The sequence below is a fragment of the Anas acuta genome, chromosome 1 (genome assembly GCF_963932015.1).
Source record: "Anas acuta chromosome 1, bAnaAcu1.1, whole genome shotgun sequence".
NCBI lineage: Eukaryota > Metazoa > Chordata > Aves > Anseriformes > Anatidae > Anas > Anas acuta.
The window spans coordinates 94,380,698-94,397,132 of NC_088979.1; the positions used below are offsets into that span (position 1 = coordinate 94,380,698).

General features: G+C 43.7%; 1 long non-coding RNA gene across 1 annotated transcript in view; it reads left to right on the forward strand.

The window, feature by feature from the left end:
- Positions 1-615: 615 nt before the first annotated feature.
- LOC137850189 (uncharacterized) overlaps positions 616-16,435 on the forward strand; it is a 28,980-nt gene continuing 13,160 nt past the window's right edge. Inside the window, exons 1-2 of the long non-coding RNA XR_011092341.1 lie at positions 616-1,845; positions 13,237-13,318. This is a non-coding gene — a long non-coding RNA (uncharacterized lncRNA). The remainder of the gene's footprint in view (positions 1,846-13,236; positions 13,319-16,435) is intronic.

A 16,435-nucleotide genomic window follows, 5' to 3' on the forward strand; every position in this document is an offset into this window, starting at 1 on the left:
TGTTACCCTGATGGTACTCAGCTCCTTTCTTGTCCTATTTTTGCAGTTGGGAGACAGAAAATCCAGTTGGTTTTAAGTATTCACCTGCAGCTGGCTCTAGGCAGAAATGGAACCTGGTCTGTGCAGTACCTGCTGTAGGTCCCAGGGCTTGGAGGAGGCTGTGGCCCCATGCCGCAGCAGGAGCAAATCTGGGGAATGCCTGCAGAGCACAGGGTGTGCTCAACCTACACTTGATGTAGTTGATTCACAGCATAGGCTCGACCACAGTGAAATAAAGGTTTGGGGAAGATAGGCTGGGTTATGTTGGCAAGTGGAAAAAGGGTGGATGGGGCCAAGGTGAAGGGAAAGGCATTCTTACCCTTCTGGTATTGTGGAACGCCAAACCTTTGTCTAAAACCTGATGACTCATCAAGAGTATGAAATGAAACACAATGATGATGTCCCCAGTGGATATTTCATCTGCAGCTATACAGAGTAACCTGATTTCCCAAATCATCCTTGCAGAAGGGGCTCATTGTGCAGTCCACTATACTGACTGGTCACCAACGGCAGAGTTACAAGACCAGTTTGAATAGTAGAGATGGGTTTAGGTTCATACAGAAAGAGACAGTTTGGAATTAATAATAATTAAAAAAATAATGAAGTTACCACTTAAAAGTTCCCTTCCTTATCCTTCAGCTCTCATGTTTCTACTGCCACAGTTATTTAGACATGTAAGACAGATCATGAGGAGATGAAGACACATGCAGAGAAATCAAGGGATACTGATCACCTGAATTGTGGAAGTAACTGTTTTGAACTAAAATTAGAGCTGCTTTTCTCTTTGGGTTCAGGATTCGAGTAACCTTATCTGAAATCATAATGCTTATGTAAACTCTCCCCATTCCCCTTCCCCCTCACCTTCTACCTTTGGATTTCCATGTGATGGTGCAGCCTGATGAAGATTCTCAGGTTTGATTTTCAGCCAGGTAAGTTCATCTGGAAATCTGAAGATTGCTGCTTACCCCAGCTGCCAGGCCTTTGTGGGACTTGCCCAGCCATCTGCAATTCATTGGCTGCTCTTCTGCTGACATACACAAAGACAGCATGGGCAGAAAGTCCAACTACGTGTTTACCTTCAAACAGATGGTTGGACCTGACTTCTGATGAGCTCCTGTTGGCTCTGGTAGGGCCTGGCCAGCTCTGGGTGCTGGCCCTCAGCTCAGCTGTCTCCAGCATGGGACTAGGGTGCTTAGCACCCAGAATGGAGGAGGAGAAAGAAGACTTGAAATAGTTGTGATCTTTGGCTCCCAGCCAATGAAGCTTGGCTATCTCTAGAGGAGGGGAAGTTTGAATAAATTATCCAAGTTACTGAAGAGATTATTACTCCCTCTGGGCTTTCTCTGGGGAAGGTGATGATGGGAGAGCACGGGAAAGGAAGCAGTTGAAGTCTGTTAGAGAGGAGGCTTGTGCTCAGCATTGAGCCATCCTAAAAAAAACATCCCATGCAAAGTGTGTGAAGTGAAAGCACCCAGCAGAGTGTTTATTTTTTATTTATTTTTATTTTTGGCTCCACATCTGTGGTCCTTAAATATGGCAGAACCTAGTGGCAGGGTATAGAAGAAAGGTTTCTGGGACTTTCTGATGGCTTTTTGCCCTGTTACCAATGAGGGGCTTTCTGGCGACAGGTTCAGATTGGAAAGGTCTGCATCCCTGTATACTGTGGTCTGCACAAGAGCTGGAAAACCAGCACTCTGACTTGTGAACTGCCCCCTCATTTCACAGGGAACCCAACTTAGATATTCGGTGGGGCCAGCACCCTGACTGCCATCTCTTCTGCGGCTTGTGTGGGATGAAGCAAGCGAGGTGAGTGGTCCCTCTGAATTTCCCCTCGGCTCCAGGAGGGGGAGGCAAGTGAGAGGGGATGCCTTCTCCCCATTGTCCCTGGCAGAGGGGACCAGCCCAGGGGAAGTGAGGGAGCTGGGGAAGAGGCTGTGTCTGTGGTGCATGTTCACAGACCCCCGTGTACAGTTTCTTGTCCGCGTGAGTCACCGGAGTGGAGCTCTCTGTGTGGGCATAGCTTCAGCAGTGTATCATTGCTCCCCCCTCCCCGCGCCCTGCTTTGTCCCTGGGTGGGTTCTGCACGGAGAGCCCAGACAGAGGAATTTCTTTCTTTACACAGCGGGTGTTAATCAACATTTTGGGAAATGCAATTACAGGTTCGCAAGCTGTGGAAACCTCTGGGTTTCCCACACTTGGTCAGCATGGTCATCAGCCGTGGCTCAGCTCTTTCATTAGCTGCCAGGGACACTTAACCTCTCACGGTGTCTGCATGAGACTAGGAATGTTTTCTGAATGACTAAGGTGCCAGCCCTGCAGGCATACGTGTATGCTTAGCAGCAGCCAGTGCTAGGATTTTCCTAAGAGAATTAGGAACTCAGTTTTTCTGGGAGCCAAACTCTGTTATTATTATTTTTTTAAATCCCTGCCTTTTTGTTACTAGTTTTCCAGCTGAGCATGTTAGACTCCTGGCACCGCTGCCGTACTCTGGTGCATTACTCAGCTTTTGTGCTGCCAGACTGAAATGTCAATGCAAGTAACTATCAGCCTCCCAGGAGGCGAAATGGAGAGCACCATTCCCTCCTCCCTAGGTAAGCGGTTTCAGGATACAGCTTGGTCAGTTACGAGAAAGGTTATAGGATATGTTGCCTGAGGTAGTGAGGGGCTGAACTTGCCAACGCACAATGCTCTTCCCAGTCCTGAGTTCCCAAGAACACCCTGATCGCTGTGGAAAAATAAAGTTTTCCCATTATGTGCACTTTCCTGAATCATTCTGATAAATAATATTCCCACTGCCATTTTTCTGCATTCCTACATGGCGATGTCCTGACTGCTATATTCCGTGAAAAGCTTTGTTATCAGAAGCCATATTTCATCTACCAGCTCTCAGAGGTCACCACTTATTGGACATTTATATCCTGACCTTAAGTCCTTGCCTGTACAGAAAGGTCATACTGCTCTAGCCTTATTGGTATAATTAGAGTAAAACAATCTCCACCTTTCCCCCACTCCTCCTTGGTATGGATGCAATCACCCAACTGTAAAGATGTTTACACAAATCTAGGTTATTCTTACCGAGAAAGCAGAATGTGTTTTACCACAACAAGGCTTTTTTATTTCAGTGTAACTACATCCCCACCAAGCCTGATGCTGATCTAATTAGGGCTAATTTTATACAGAAGTGGATGCCAGAATCAGCACACTGATGTACGGGGGCACATGCATACACAAGGCTACTGTATATGTCTTAAACACGTCCTGATGTGGCACTCCCATCTGTGGCGGCACAGACCTAGCAGTGTGCAAGAAGGAAGTCGTATCACTGACTAAAATAATTGTATGGGCACAGAAACTGTGTTTAGACAAGGCTTATAGAGAAGCACAACTTATTTTCTGTAATTTCCTATCCTTCTACGGCTGGACTGCATTGCAGTAAGGCAATCCTGACAGCAGCTACAAGTATAAGGTCTGCAACATGACATGTAAATTTGGTCTAAGAGATGAAATACCAAAATTATTCACTGTTTAAATAGACAGTTTGAGAGAACAAGCTCCCATGAATTAATGCTTCATGGTCTGAAGTGCTTTTAGTGTTTCAATTCATTTTGAAGGATTTGGGAGAAAATGGCCCCTGTGTCTGGAAAGAAACCTCACACTGACCTCACCCAAGAAATCTGGATGTCTTCTTCCTGTTTTAAAGGAGCAAATAAGGATGAATCTAAATGAAGTGGCCAGCAAAACTTCAAGCCAAGTCAGTTACAACATATCTGCAACCACAAGCCAATTAGGCCTGCCCTGGGGATTTAATACAGTGTGCTAGACAAAGCCAGTATCTGAAAGTCTGCAGTGATTTCTAGTCCATGCAAAAAAACAATTAACTGAAAACAAGGTAAATAATAAACATGTTATGTAATATATTTTTGAACATGTAATATTCATGCCATTTCTCCAGGGTACCTCAATTCCAGGATGAGACGAGACTGTATTCAAACTCTGCTGACAGTAAAGCACTTTTTAGAGGAACGGGAATGCTTGGCAGAGCTTCCAAAGTCAGAAACTCCTTGGCCATGCGCAGCCATACCCTGCCCCACTGACTCAGATGCTGATCCTGAGGTATGAACCAGCTGCACCTACAAGTTAGAGCAGCTGTAGGCCTGCTGTGCCAGCTTATTTATCAGCTGGGAAAGTCCCGTATGGCACATTGCATACAGGCAGGCAAGGCCTAGCATCCTCAGGGTGTGTTTTGCTTTGTATTTGCTTTCTCAGTCCCAGTGCGCTCCTACACAAGGAAGATGGGTTGAGTAAATTTGGCTTTAGCCAAGTGTCACAGTTGGCTGCCAATGAGTGGTTGAAGGAACTTCAGTTCTACTTTGCTGATACAAAAGGATTTCAGAGGAGACCAACCATCTGTCCAATAACAGTAACTTGTAACTTGTAGTAAGTTTTCTTTGTGCCTTGCAGTGGAGTGGGTCAATGCAATTTTAAGACAAGCTAAACTAAAATCATCACTCATTTTCCTTCTACAACCTACAGTCACGGATAAGAATTTTTTTTCTCTTCCAAACTTATTGTCAACATCCAACTATCAATACAACCCATGGACTATTGGCTTCAGTGGAAGCCAGAATTCACCAACATGTTTGGAAGTGTCATATTTTACATGCAGTGCACCAGTCTTGAGATAAAACAAACCGCTGACAGGTGAAATACCAAAGTTTCAGGCATATCCTCCACACGTTAGTCAAACTTCACTACTGTGAAAACACCCTGCAGAAAGAAATTCTCAGATAGCCTGTACTCTGACAGAGCCTGCACAGGACCAAAAATGGGACACAAAGGTGTGATGCTGAGCATTCGGGGAAGGCGAGCAGGCCGGAGAAGGCTGGGGTCAGAGGGACTATGGGGTGAGAGAGCAGGCTGTGCCACACACATTCAATTGTGTTACATGCATAAGGGTACAACCTGCTCTGTTTCTGGATTGCAGGATTTTATGTTTTGAAGCTAACCTCTGGTTGCACAAGTGATTTCTTACACGGTGCACTGAGCAACACCTAATCATTTTCCCTCACACAGGGAAGTTAATGATTGTTTAATGTGTCTAGCGCAATGATGTCCCACGTTTGGCTTGCAGGTCTCTGAGGCTATCCAGGAAGTTTAGCAGTACACTATTCAACAGCTGAGCTTTCCATTAAATTAATTTTGGCATCCTATTTGTATTCCCGTTTCTTTTCATTTCCAGAATTCTTTGGAAAATAAACAGCATCTGATTTTGAAGATTAAAGCAAAACCCCACATTCATTATTTCACATCAAACATTTTCTCATGGATGAATGAAAAGGGGAAACCTCCTTGGGCCTCTGATAATAAGAAGAGACGTTCCAGGGTTGATATCGTTTGTAGAAGGATATTGCCCTATGGAATTACATATTTCTGCACCAAAAAAAAAAAAAAAAAAAAAAAAACCAACAACCCACCACTAAGAACAGCAGCTCATTTCTTCCTGGGTGGCAGAAGGGACTTGGCAGCTCTCTATTGTACACTGGCAGGGGTAAAAAGGGAAAGAAACTGATGGTGAAGTAACAATGGTGGGGGCCATGTGGTTTCTCATGCAGAACTCCTCGGCCAGAGCGGAGTTGGTGGTGGCATCATTCTCTCCTTGGTGATCTTTGTCAGTCCCAGGTATACTGGGGATATTTAGGGAACTTCTGCTCACTTCAACTGCAATTTGGACACCACATTCTCTTCTGTTACTTGTATTTTATCCTAAAAAATGAAATCAGGTAACTAATCTCTGAGGAACCAGAGGATCTAAAGTACGCCAAATCCCTGGTACTCACGTCAAGGAATGAAAAAGTCTTGATCAAGTTTCTGTTTTCTACATGGGGATTTCTCTGAAGCTCACTGCCTTGGAGATAGGTTGTCGTTCCAGCTGGATGTGTCTCCAGCCAGGGGCAGCTGTGGGCCCAGGAGGGGTAGGACTGCTTTGGCACGCTTTGACTTTTCTGCGAGCAAGTCCATTAGTCAGACATGTATTATTGGCGGCATTTGTTATTCTCATTTTGAAATTTCACATTGAGTTTCAAAGATAACATAATGCAGAAAAATGCTTTTAATGATCAATCTACAAGGGAGGAGGAACTGCTCTCCAGAAGATCAGAGTGGATAATGCAAATGCTCTCAGTGCCTGGGGATGTAGACAAATTAGGGAGAGGCCAGAGGAGAGCTCCAAGAACAGTAAGAAATTAAAAAAAAACATCATCTGTTAGGAAAGATTAAAGGAAGTAGGGGGCTTACTCAAGGGCAAAGGTTTGTGAAAGATACATAAAGTCTTTGAATATTTAAAGGCTGTTGTATAGGATGATAATCAATTTTCTTCAAGTCCACCTAGGAAAGTATAAATCTACTCATATCTACTCAATCTGTGGCAAAGATAATATACCTTGCTTACCAGCAAAATCTTTTGTTGTTTGTTTTTCTTTTTAAAAAAGCGGGTTACTGAAATTTTAAAGCACGTTGTCTAGGAGAATCAGGGAACTTACTTCCCAAAATGTTTTAAAGACTCAGCTAGACAATCTTCTGCCAGAGATCCTTGGTTACACTTAATCTTGCTTCAATACAGGGGTTTGGACTAGATGAACTTAAGCTGCATAAATATTAACAAAAAGCAAGTGATTGTCTCTCTGTTGTGTTTTAATAACCCATTCTGTGCAGCATGACCCAGGAACCACAAGAACCAAATATAATTGAAAATAGACCCTTGTCTATGGAAAATTGTTCCAAAAAGACTGGACTGACAGAAGTTTTAGAGGGAATTAGCAGTCTGCTGATACAACTGGTATTAATGCCTTTCCCTGACTCAGGCAGCTGTAGTCTTTGTAGACCTTTTCTGACTGAGTTTCTGAGCAAGACACAGTCCGGAGACAGGTCCAAGGACATCACAGGTGCTCTGTACTCGGGTTTTGCCCTGTACTGGGGAAACCAGATGATTTTTTCCCCCTCACTGATAGCCAGGTGCATTTCCTTCTCCCCAGACTTGCTGTCCTTTGTCAAGATGTTTGCTTTGGGTCTTCATGCATCATCAGAGCAGCACTCACATCCTCCTTATTGATTCAGGTTTTCTGGAGAGTCTAGAGAAAGGACAAGGTACATAAGTAGTCAACAAAAGCAAGACAGAAAGACCAGTGGGATGGAGAAATAACAAATCCCTGATATAAAATCTGCCCCTAGAGAACACGTGATGGTAAGTTGTTTTCTGGATGCCCTAGGAGGACAGCAAAAGGAGGGGAGGTGAAGAGTGATGTGGTCTTTCCTTTGGCCTGGCAGCTTCTCAGTGGATGCTGCCCCTTCCCTCCTCCTGCGTGGTTCCCCACACCTTGGTGCAGAGGGAAGTGACTTGGTCTGGGCGTGCAAGAACCTGTGTTGTCATGTATGTCCCCAGCACTGGTTGTGCTTGGCCCAGTGTGGAGGCTGAGGAAGCCCTCCCCCACCACAAACCACACTAACAGGGGACTGTGGGAGCTGCCAGAGGACTTGGTATGAGGGAAGCTCACTCCACTTTGTTGGCAACAAAACGTCTTTTCTCTGAATAAAAATGTCCTTGAGAAAGAGAGTCTAATTTATAGTTAATAGCTGGAAGGTTTTGTGAGAACTTAGCAAGGGCAGAAAGCTCTGGAGTCTTATGGTCTGGGATATAATAAAGGAGGATGGTTTCCATGAATACTCTGGGGTATTATTTTGTGCTGCGCATGTTTTTTTTCTAAGCCTGGTCTCTTCCTACAATACACAGCATGTGCTGTACAGAAGCAAGACAAGACAAAGCTAACCACGTAGGTCATGACTCTGAGCATGTGGGAAGCCGCTCTCCAAGCATAAAAGTTAAGGTAAATATCTGGTGTTGATAAACACATTGTGCATACTTAAGGCCACCACTGTTCCTTGGGTGCCCTTTGTTAGTGTAAATAAGCTTCATCTTGGTTTGTGGCAAACCTCAAATATTTGACTTCAGTCTCAGCATGGTTGAGCAGGCAGTATACTGAGTTATTCATCTGTTCCTGTGCATGTTTTTTAACACTGTAACTTATCACATTAAATTGTTCTTGACAATGAAACCCCAAGCTTTTCCAAAGAAAACAATAATAAAGGGTTAGAGGATCCTCCTCTTGTTCAGCCTGAAGTTGTTTTGCTAAACATCCAGGTGCTGACCATTCACCCACTCCAAGGAAAATGTTAATGCTTTCTCTCCATTGCATCAGTTTTATTAGTTTCAGTGACATTTGGAGGTCTGCAACCCACCAACACCACGGATGTGTCTTTGTCTAACACAGCAAGAAGTGGCTGTATGTGGGTGAAGGTGCCTGAGGCACCCCACTGCCTGGGGCCACATCTCTGCAAAATCCAGTACAGCATCCTAAACTGTGTGATTTGATCACCATCCTCTGACTGTTGGGAGTATGGGGAAGAACCAGAATATGTAGGGAACTGCACCTTTGGAAAGGCTTGTCCAGAGCCAGATGGATCCCAGATTCCTTGGCTCTGAATGCCCTATATTGTGCAAAGTGGGTGGGTATGTTGAGGGAAAAGCACTCAGCTCAGGACAGGGGTTCTTTGTCTCTTTCACTCCTAGCAATAAACACGAAGAAAGGAGAAGTTATAGCACAGCTTCAGCCTGATCACTCCAGCCTCAGAGCACCTTTTCGGCAAACTCTGCTCCAGTGTGCTTACTTCACAGTGGTGTGAGTGCCTAGGACAGTGACACAGAGTCCACAGTGTTTGTATGGTAGAGCAGTCTAGAAAAATACTTTGTGTGGCAGCCATATCTGTGCAGCAGGGTACATGAACAGACAGCTGAAGTTCCAATGAGACCTTGGGGCCTATCTGGCATTGTATCTATGTAAGCTCCGAATTCAGATCATCCAGATACTTCAAATCAGATGCATCTGATCTGGGGAGCAAATGTGTTCTGTCAGCATATTCTTGAGTTATCTGAAGGTCTTGTGCACAGCTGAAGGATGTGCAAGCAGCCACCCTGGTAGGGACTGCTCCAAGCTAAAGCCTGCTGAAGCCTTCACAACTAGGATGGCTGCATGCACATCCTTCTAAACAAAGCACGTGGTTCCTTGTTGTACTTCTCCCCATCAATGTTCACACACACACACAAAAAAAACATCAGACCTATAGTAATGAATTCCCACTCAACAGGCCAGTGAGTAGTATGTTGTGTGGATATTTGGGGTCCTGGTTGTGCTTCTGCCTGTTTTGGAGCCAAGTTTTGTCTCTTGGGTGATGTCCCAGCTTCAGCTGTAGGGCACTCTGGTTTGAAAACTTCTTTTTTAGAACTCTGCTTTTTGGCAGAAAATACTTATATATGTACATGTTTTAGAAAAAGTGAGAGTGACTATGCACCCTTGTGATTAGGATTTCCAGCAGAATGCCTTAAATTAAACCTTCGTTCCAGTGAATGTGGTGACTCAGAGGACACTGTTTTAAAGGAGACATCAGCTGTCTCAGTAACACAAAACTACACCCTTTTACTGGCCAGGGACTTGCCAATTTTGCTGATTCCCTACCATGTATTTAAGTTAATGCTTTTGGCAACATGCTCATGATGAAGCTGATCTCTTATTTCTCTGTGCAAAAATTTCACTTGCTCTTTGTTCGAGGCCACGCAGACATACCTTCCTGCCAGTGCGGTCTATGCTTCATTTCTAACTCCCTATTTTCCTCTTTCCCGGCCGCTTTCGGCAGTCTTTCCCTGCTAGCAGTCACCCCGGTGGAATTCATAAATCCCGTTGATTTGAACCGGCCGGGGGTGGTGGGGGCAGCGGTGGGATGTGGGTGGCGGGGGCTGTTCCTGTCAGTGCTTGGCCAGGGCGGGTTGTTTCCAAGCTCCAGTTTCTCCCCACCCACGCGGACTGGACACGCAGCCCTGGCTGTATTTACCAGAAGGAGCCTGGCCAGGAAAACGCAGAAGCCTTGGCTCTGGTTGTGGGTTTTGGCAAAGCCTTCTCTCAGGAGCATGTTGGTAATGGCAGCGTGGTGTGGCAGGGAGGCTGGCTGCTAACCCAAGCGAGCAGCTGGCACCAAGAGAGCATCTGCATTATTTAAGGAGAGAAAAAAGACAAACAAGCTCCTCATTCAGCTAGCTGAGGCTAAAATGCCAGCTCTGTCTCCTTCCCAGCCCTTTGGGCCCTATGTTGGGAATTATGTCCTCACCCATGCCCCAGCCACCTCCAGCTCCCTGTTTCCCAATGTGGGTCTTGCAGCTGGGAGGGCCGAGCAGCTGCGGTTCCTTTGGAAATGCTCTCCTCCCTTCCTGGCAGGTAGATGTGGTCCTTGCAGTTTCTGATGAATCAATTGCATCAATGACAAAAGCCAAATAGTTACCATGGATGACAAATTTGGGCCATTCTGAACAGTTTGTAAAGGAAACCATGAAGGTCGAAAACTGCTCAGTATATGACCCATACACTGGTTATTCATGACGGTGACCCAATGCTGTACTTTACTGAATGGAGCAGACAAGCCCTGTCTTGCTGTCACCGTTAAACCTGATGGACCTGTGCTTACCTACATAATCTTGGAGCCAGTGCACAGAGCAGCCCTTAATTTTAAGAAACAAATTTTAGAGCAGTTCAGGAGGCAAAGACACTCCTGAAATACCTGGATATGCTGCAGCTGTGCTGGCCCTACCCATCCAAAGGAGTGAAGTTTACTCCTCTGAGATGTGCTTAACTAACTAAATAGGAACATGGGTCCTCAGCACAGGTATGACTTAACTAAAGAAGTCAAAACCCTAAGACAGGCAACACAGAAAGGAATCTGTAGGTGGGCCTGGAATAGGTATTTTGCCAGGTTGGCATTATTCATAGAGTTCCAGGCACACCCACATTTATACCCATGTGGAGGTCAGAAACCTAGACCTGTGGGGAAAAAATGTGATTAAAAAATGGGAGAAGGCCATCAGACTCTCCCTAAAGTTCAGAAAACTGTAGTTAATTTTAAGAAAAAATAAAAATTCTAGTAATAAAATATGAGCCACTTGACAGTTACTAACACAGTCACACAAACACAGAAAAGAAACAAGTATTCACTGCACTGCCACCAAGTGTATGTCCTTCCAGCTTTCACCAATGTCTGAAATTTCTTGTCTTCTGCAATTTCTGAGCCAGAAGTTGTATCTGCATCTTGGAGGGAAATACTGTTTTCATGAAGTTTTTCTATTATTTTTTCCAGTTCATACTTCCAGCATCTATGGTACTCTGTGGCTGTGATTTCTACATATGCAGTGGGGGAAAGGTTTAAGTTGTTTCTGTTTTTTAGATTAACTTAATGTTTAGAGGTGAACATGATGATAAATTGAAAACATCAGAAGTAAGTCATTCAAATTAATAATCAACTCCAAAAGGTGCCAATTTCTTTTCCTGCCCTTTTCTAAGACTGGATGTTAGTATATGGAGAACTCGGAAAATTGAAGTAGATTTAACAAACCAGCCTTGTATTCTTTCCTATTTTTTTCTATAAACTATTGTTGATTTATTCATCATTAACTTTTGAACTTTTAAATAGATGCTCTTTGAAATTCAGTTTGCAGAGTGTTATTGTAATGCTGTAATTAACTTGGACTTAAGCTGGGAATGGAGCAAATAAGCAAGAATTCAGGTTTTAGCACTGAAAAATTTATATCATGAAGACCTGTTTTCCTTACCACATCTTTCTGTATCTTGTTTATCCTATCAGATGGAAGTATTATGATAGGCCTATTCTTTATTCGATTGTCTCACCCCAGATAAAGGCCATGTAATATTATTTATTTTGCAAATAGTGTTATTGTCTAATTATCTGTGTAGGCACATATCATTATGTTTAGTGCAGTGAATGGAGCAAATCATAAGGCCCACAGAACACCAGGCCATATGTACGGACTGTATGATGGTAAAAGAAAATTTATGAAGCGGAAAGAAGCTGCACATTAACTGTGTCATTTTGTTAGGCTGTTTCCAATAAACACTTTGACAGTGCACAAGTAGACTACTCAGGTTAAACATCTCAGGGTTTTGCTTCGAGCAGTGGCCAGTAGCCTGTGCTGAAGGAAAAGGTGTGAGAAGTACATGTAGGACGTGTGTGGTGTCATTGTCCATGAGTACCCTCTTGGTGCAGCAGTCAAGTTATAGTTTTCAGAGATGGATAACATCCTGCACATTTTATTTCAATAGCCACTGATGTATCTAGATGTTATTTCTCACCAGAGTCATATTGAAGGTGCTAAGAATTGCATATTTTAATTGCTTAGGGAACACCTGCATTTCCACTTGTTTACAAACCTCTCCAGGTCATCTGCCCTGTTTGGTCTGGAATGGTCATGGATCTAATATGCTGACCTGGCATGTGCTCTAGTTTCATCCTGCTCAAATTAGGGATATGCCAGGGAGTTTGTGTGCCTCCATAGCAACTGTCCATTGTTGTTTTGATGGCAATGGTAAGACCAGTGTGATGTGCATCCCTTGAGGAAATAGGAAAAGAGAGCTTAAAAACATACCCACTAAGATGTGTTGGGTCTCTGTGGTTAGACCTCAGGTACCCTCCACTTCACCCACGAGGCTGAAGCACCTCTGTGCCTGTCATCCTGCACATGTAACCACTTCACAGGGTGAGCCCAGTGAGGGAAACCACAGGCTGAATGAAGACAAACTGTCATTTCAGGATTCACACGGGAATATAACCTATCCTCTGTTATACAAACTCAGTAATTATGTCTGTCAGTAGGTTGATATTTTATATAGATAACATGCATGCTACCAGCTGACTCAAGCAACTGGAGAGCAGCTCTTCAGTGTGAAATATGTTTATAAACTAAGCTTTCTCTTAAGTGTGGATAATGTCTACTGTGGCACCAACAAGGTATTTTTCCAATAAAGATGCCACTAATTAGGAGAGTAGTTAAACTGGTGCTTTAAATCCTCCTCCTGTGCCAGTCTTAGAGTTGGCATCACACTGCACCTTCTGGTTTGGCTACATGGAAGTACTTTCAGCACTGGCTGGTGCAAACAAACATTTCAGTCTTGAGTTCAACCTTCAGGGAGCAAAGGTTTCCTAGGTGAGGGTGATCCTGCTGAGAATTCCTCAATTCAGGCACGTGGTTCAGTTCTTCCAGACTCCAAGGCTTAGATGGGATTTGACCTGTACACGTCTCTCACACAGTGTTTGGAAGGACAGAGAAGGTGCAGAGGAGAAGGACTAGGACCTACACGTTCCCTGCTCCAATAAGAGAACAACAACTGGGGTAAGACTGGATCCAGACCGCTCAATGTCTTCATCACAGAATAAGCATGTTTTTATTGCTTCCCAGGTGGAAGAGAGGCTGAGAGAAACAATGTGGGGATGCCTCTGCAGTGAACCCTGTTGCTTTCCACCCCAACCCTGTCACTTTCACAGTGGGGATGCACAGTAGTGAGGGAATTTCCCGAGGGTTAGCAATCTGCAGGAAGGAGATGACAGAACACTAAATGTGTCAGTCTATGACCAAGATATTCCTTTCACAGAAGTGGGAATTTCTTTTATTAAGTGAATATGAAACAAAGTGTCTGTGTTGCTTCTCTCCAACTAAAAAAAAAAAAACAAAAAACAAAACAAAACAGGGCAAAGTCTGGGCATAAGACATGGCTGAGCACTGGTTAGCAAGGTTGCTGCTCCTGGGGAAGCATTGTGCTTCAGACAGCAGCCAGCCAGATGTCCCAGGGCCTTTGCGAGTGGTGATGCAGGCAGCAGAGTTTCTCTGCTGCCCACAGAAGTATGCTTACCTCAGCAATGGCATGATTTGCCCCAGTCTGGTCTTAGCAATGCTTCCAAATGTCCTAGGTGGAGTGCATTTCATCTGACCTCAGGTGTTGGGCAACCTACATCTGAGTTAGTTGTCTGAACAGTCTTTATATTGTGTGGTGAGAAAGAAGCCCTTATAGCAAACAGTCCATATCATCCAAAGATTGCAATATATTCCAAAAGAATACAGAGATTACAAGTATTCTATTACAAGCATGAGAAGAGTTGTGTCCTGAAGAGACTGTTTCTGTCAGTGCTCTAACAGGATTCTGTTCAACCAGCACTGTTACAGACACCAGCACTGGAGACACTTCCATTGAACCACCCTCTGAGTTAATGACCCGTAGTGAACTTATCTAAGCAAAAAATTTGGTTCATGAAGAGAAGAGCAAGGGCTTCTGTGAGTAATGGCTTGTCCAATGAGTATTACTCCATGGAAAGCCTTTTCAAATTTCATTGATACTGGCATTTTTTATATTTTATGTAACATAACTATAAATGTTTTTGGATGTGCATGTTAATTCCCACTTGTATTTAACTAAAGTGTTTGTGTCAGAAGGCACTGGAATTAATCAGGTCTTAACTTTGTCAACAGGATGTCATAATTTAGTTGACACTGCACCACCATGATGGCTGTCAAGTCTTGCTGCCATATTGGATGTTTTACAACTCCTTCCAAAATTTTATTTCCTTTAAAAAGTAAAGGAATGAAGCTAAAGAAATTCCAGCCCTTAGGATTGCAATGCTATTTCAAATTACAAGATGAAATGCACTAAATTCAGTAACCTCTAAAACTGCATATCTTCAACAACATCAAGTTACTGCACCAGGTGCAGTATGAACTACTCTTGTTTTTCATGCTAACAGATGGATTGTGTCATCTAAGAACTGCCCTGTGTTAACGACACGTCAAATTACATCACCTCTGGTAAACACTGCACTACTTGGCTTCCCAACCCTTTCCAGAAAACCAGAGGAAGCTCGGCAGCTATTCCATATCCTTACGGAAAACACAGTCTCTTTTCCTGGCTTTTGCAGAAAGAAAGTGGGTTTTGAGCAGCCCAGATGCTAGAGGCATTTACTTGCAAAGCCAGGCTGGGGAACAGTGATGCCATTCTTTTTATTATGTTGAAGCTTCTCTTCTCCCAGCCCACCATTTCTCAGCCCCCCTTGTATCATTACAGACTCCCCTTTACTGACAGCAAAGAGACATCCTTCCTGAGGGTCACCATTCTCGTCGGATAAAAAAGTGTCTCAGTCCTTACACAGTCCTTACATAGGGGTGAGAACTGCAGGTAGGAGAAGTCTGTGAGTCAGAGGGAGTCAGATTTTGTTTTATGTCCTAACGCTGCTGTAGATGAATTCCTTTCCTGACTATTCATCTGCTGCAGAAGTTTGTCTGGACACAGAACATAAGAAAATTAGCAGTCTACTTCTATTGCAGTATTAAAGATCAATAATGAATAGAAGAAGAAAGAAATTCAAGAACAGTTTTTCTAAAGGCCAATGTGAGCCATTCTGAGTAGATTATATTGACACTGACTCTGTCCCTCCCTGCAAAGCTGTCTTGCAAACATGCCTCATCTGCCATGGGTTATAACAAACCACATCAGCATCCTCCCTGTCTCACAGATGCCCCATGATAGCAGTATGATTAATCTACTTAATTCAGGGTCAGAATCCCAGTTCTCACTGGTTTTGTTTGGCAAGCTAACACAGATGGTTTTCTACATATGACAAACTTTTCATTTTCTTTGAGTGTATTGATGTCCAAAATTCAAGCTGTTCTAGGCCTAGGGGTAGACACCTGGAATTAGCTTTCACTGAAACAAACTAACAAAAAAAAAAGAAAGGATAAATCTATTGCATCAAAATATCCTAACTGAAATGGGACAATTAACCTGTTTTTTTACTCGTTCAGAAGTAGCTGGAATATGTCCAGGTGGGCTGGATACCTGGGCTTGACCCAAGCTGCCTCTCCTGAAGCAGGGCACCCAGAACTTCCCAGTGACAGAATCACTTCATGTGAGAGCAGACAGCAGGCGTACCTGTCTGCAGGAGACCTGCAGAGTAGATAGTCACATAGTGCATTTTGCCATCTGCACCATCAACACATCTTTCTGGTGACATGGTAAAATGAATAAAAGTAATTCCTGTTATACCCAATGGGAGGCATCTCCAGCAGGGTTCTGTGGGGTCCTGGCAATTGTGATGGTATAATTTTTAATAGACTTCTGTGGTATTTGGAGGGGAAAAAAGAAAAAGAAAAAAAAAAAAGTTGAAAAAGTACTAGCTTTGTACTAGATCTGATTTTTGGAGAGTGAGGTACTCTCTGAAACATGCCTGTTGGATCTGGTGGCAGTTTTCTCAGGAGAATGGAAGAAAACTTTCTACAATGTGGCATGTAACTCCCAGCCCCACTGTGATGATCAACCTTTTATGTCCCACTGTACCCTATACAAACTAATTACACTGAATGCTTATGTGCTGCTTTATCCCTTCATCTCACAGTTGTTGTTGCAAGTTACAAAATGAGGCCCTGAGGGCATGATGCTCTAGTACATGAAGATAAAATGTTAAT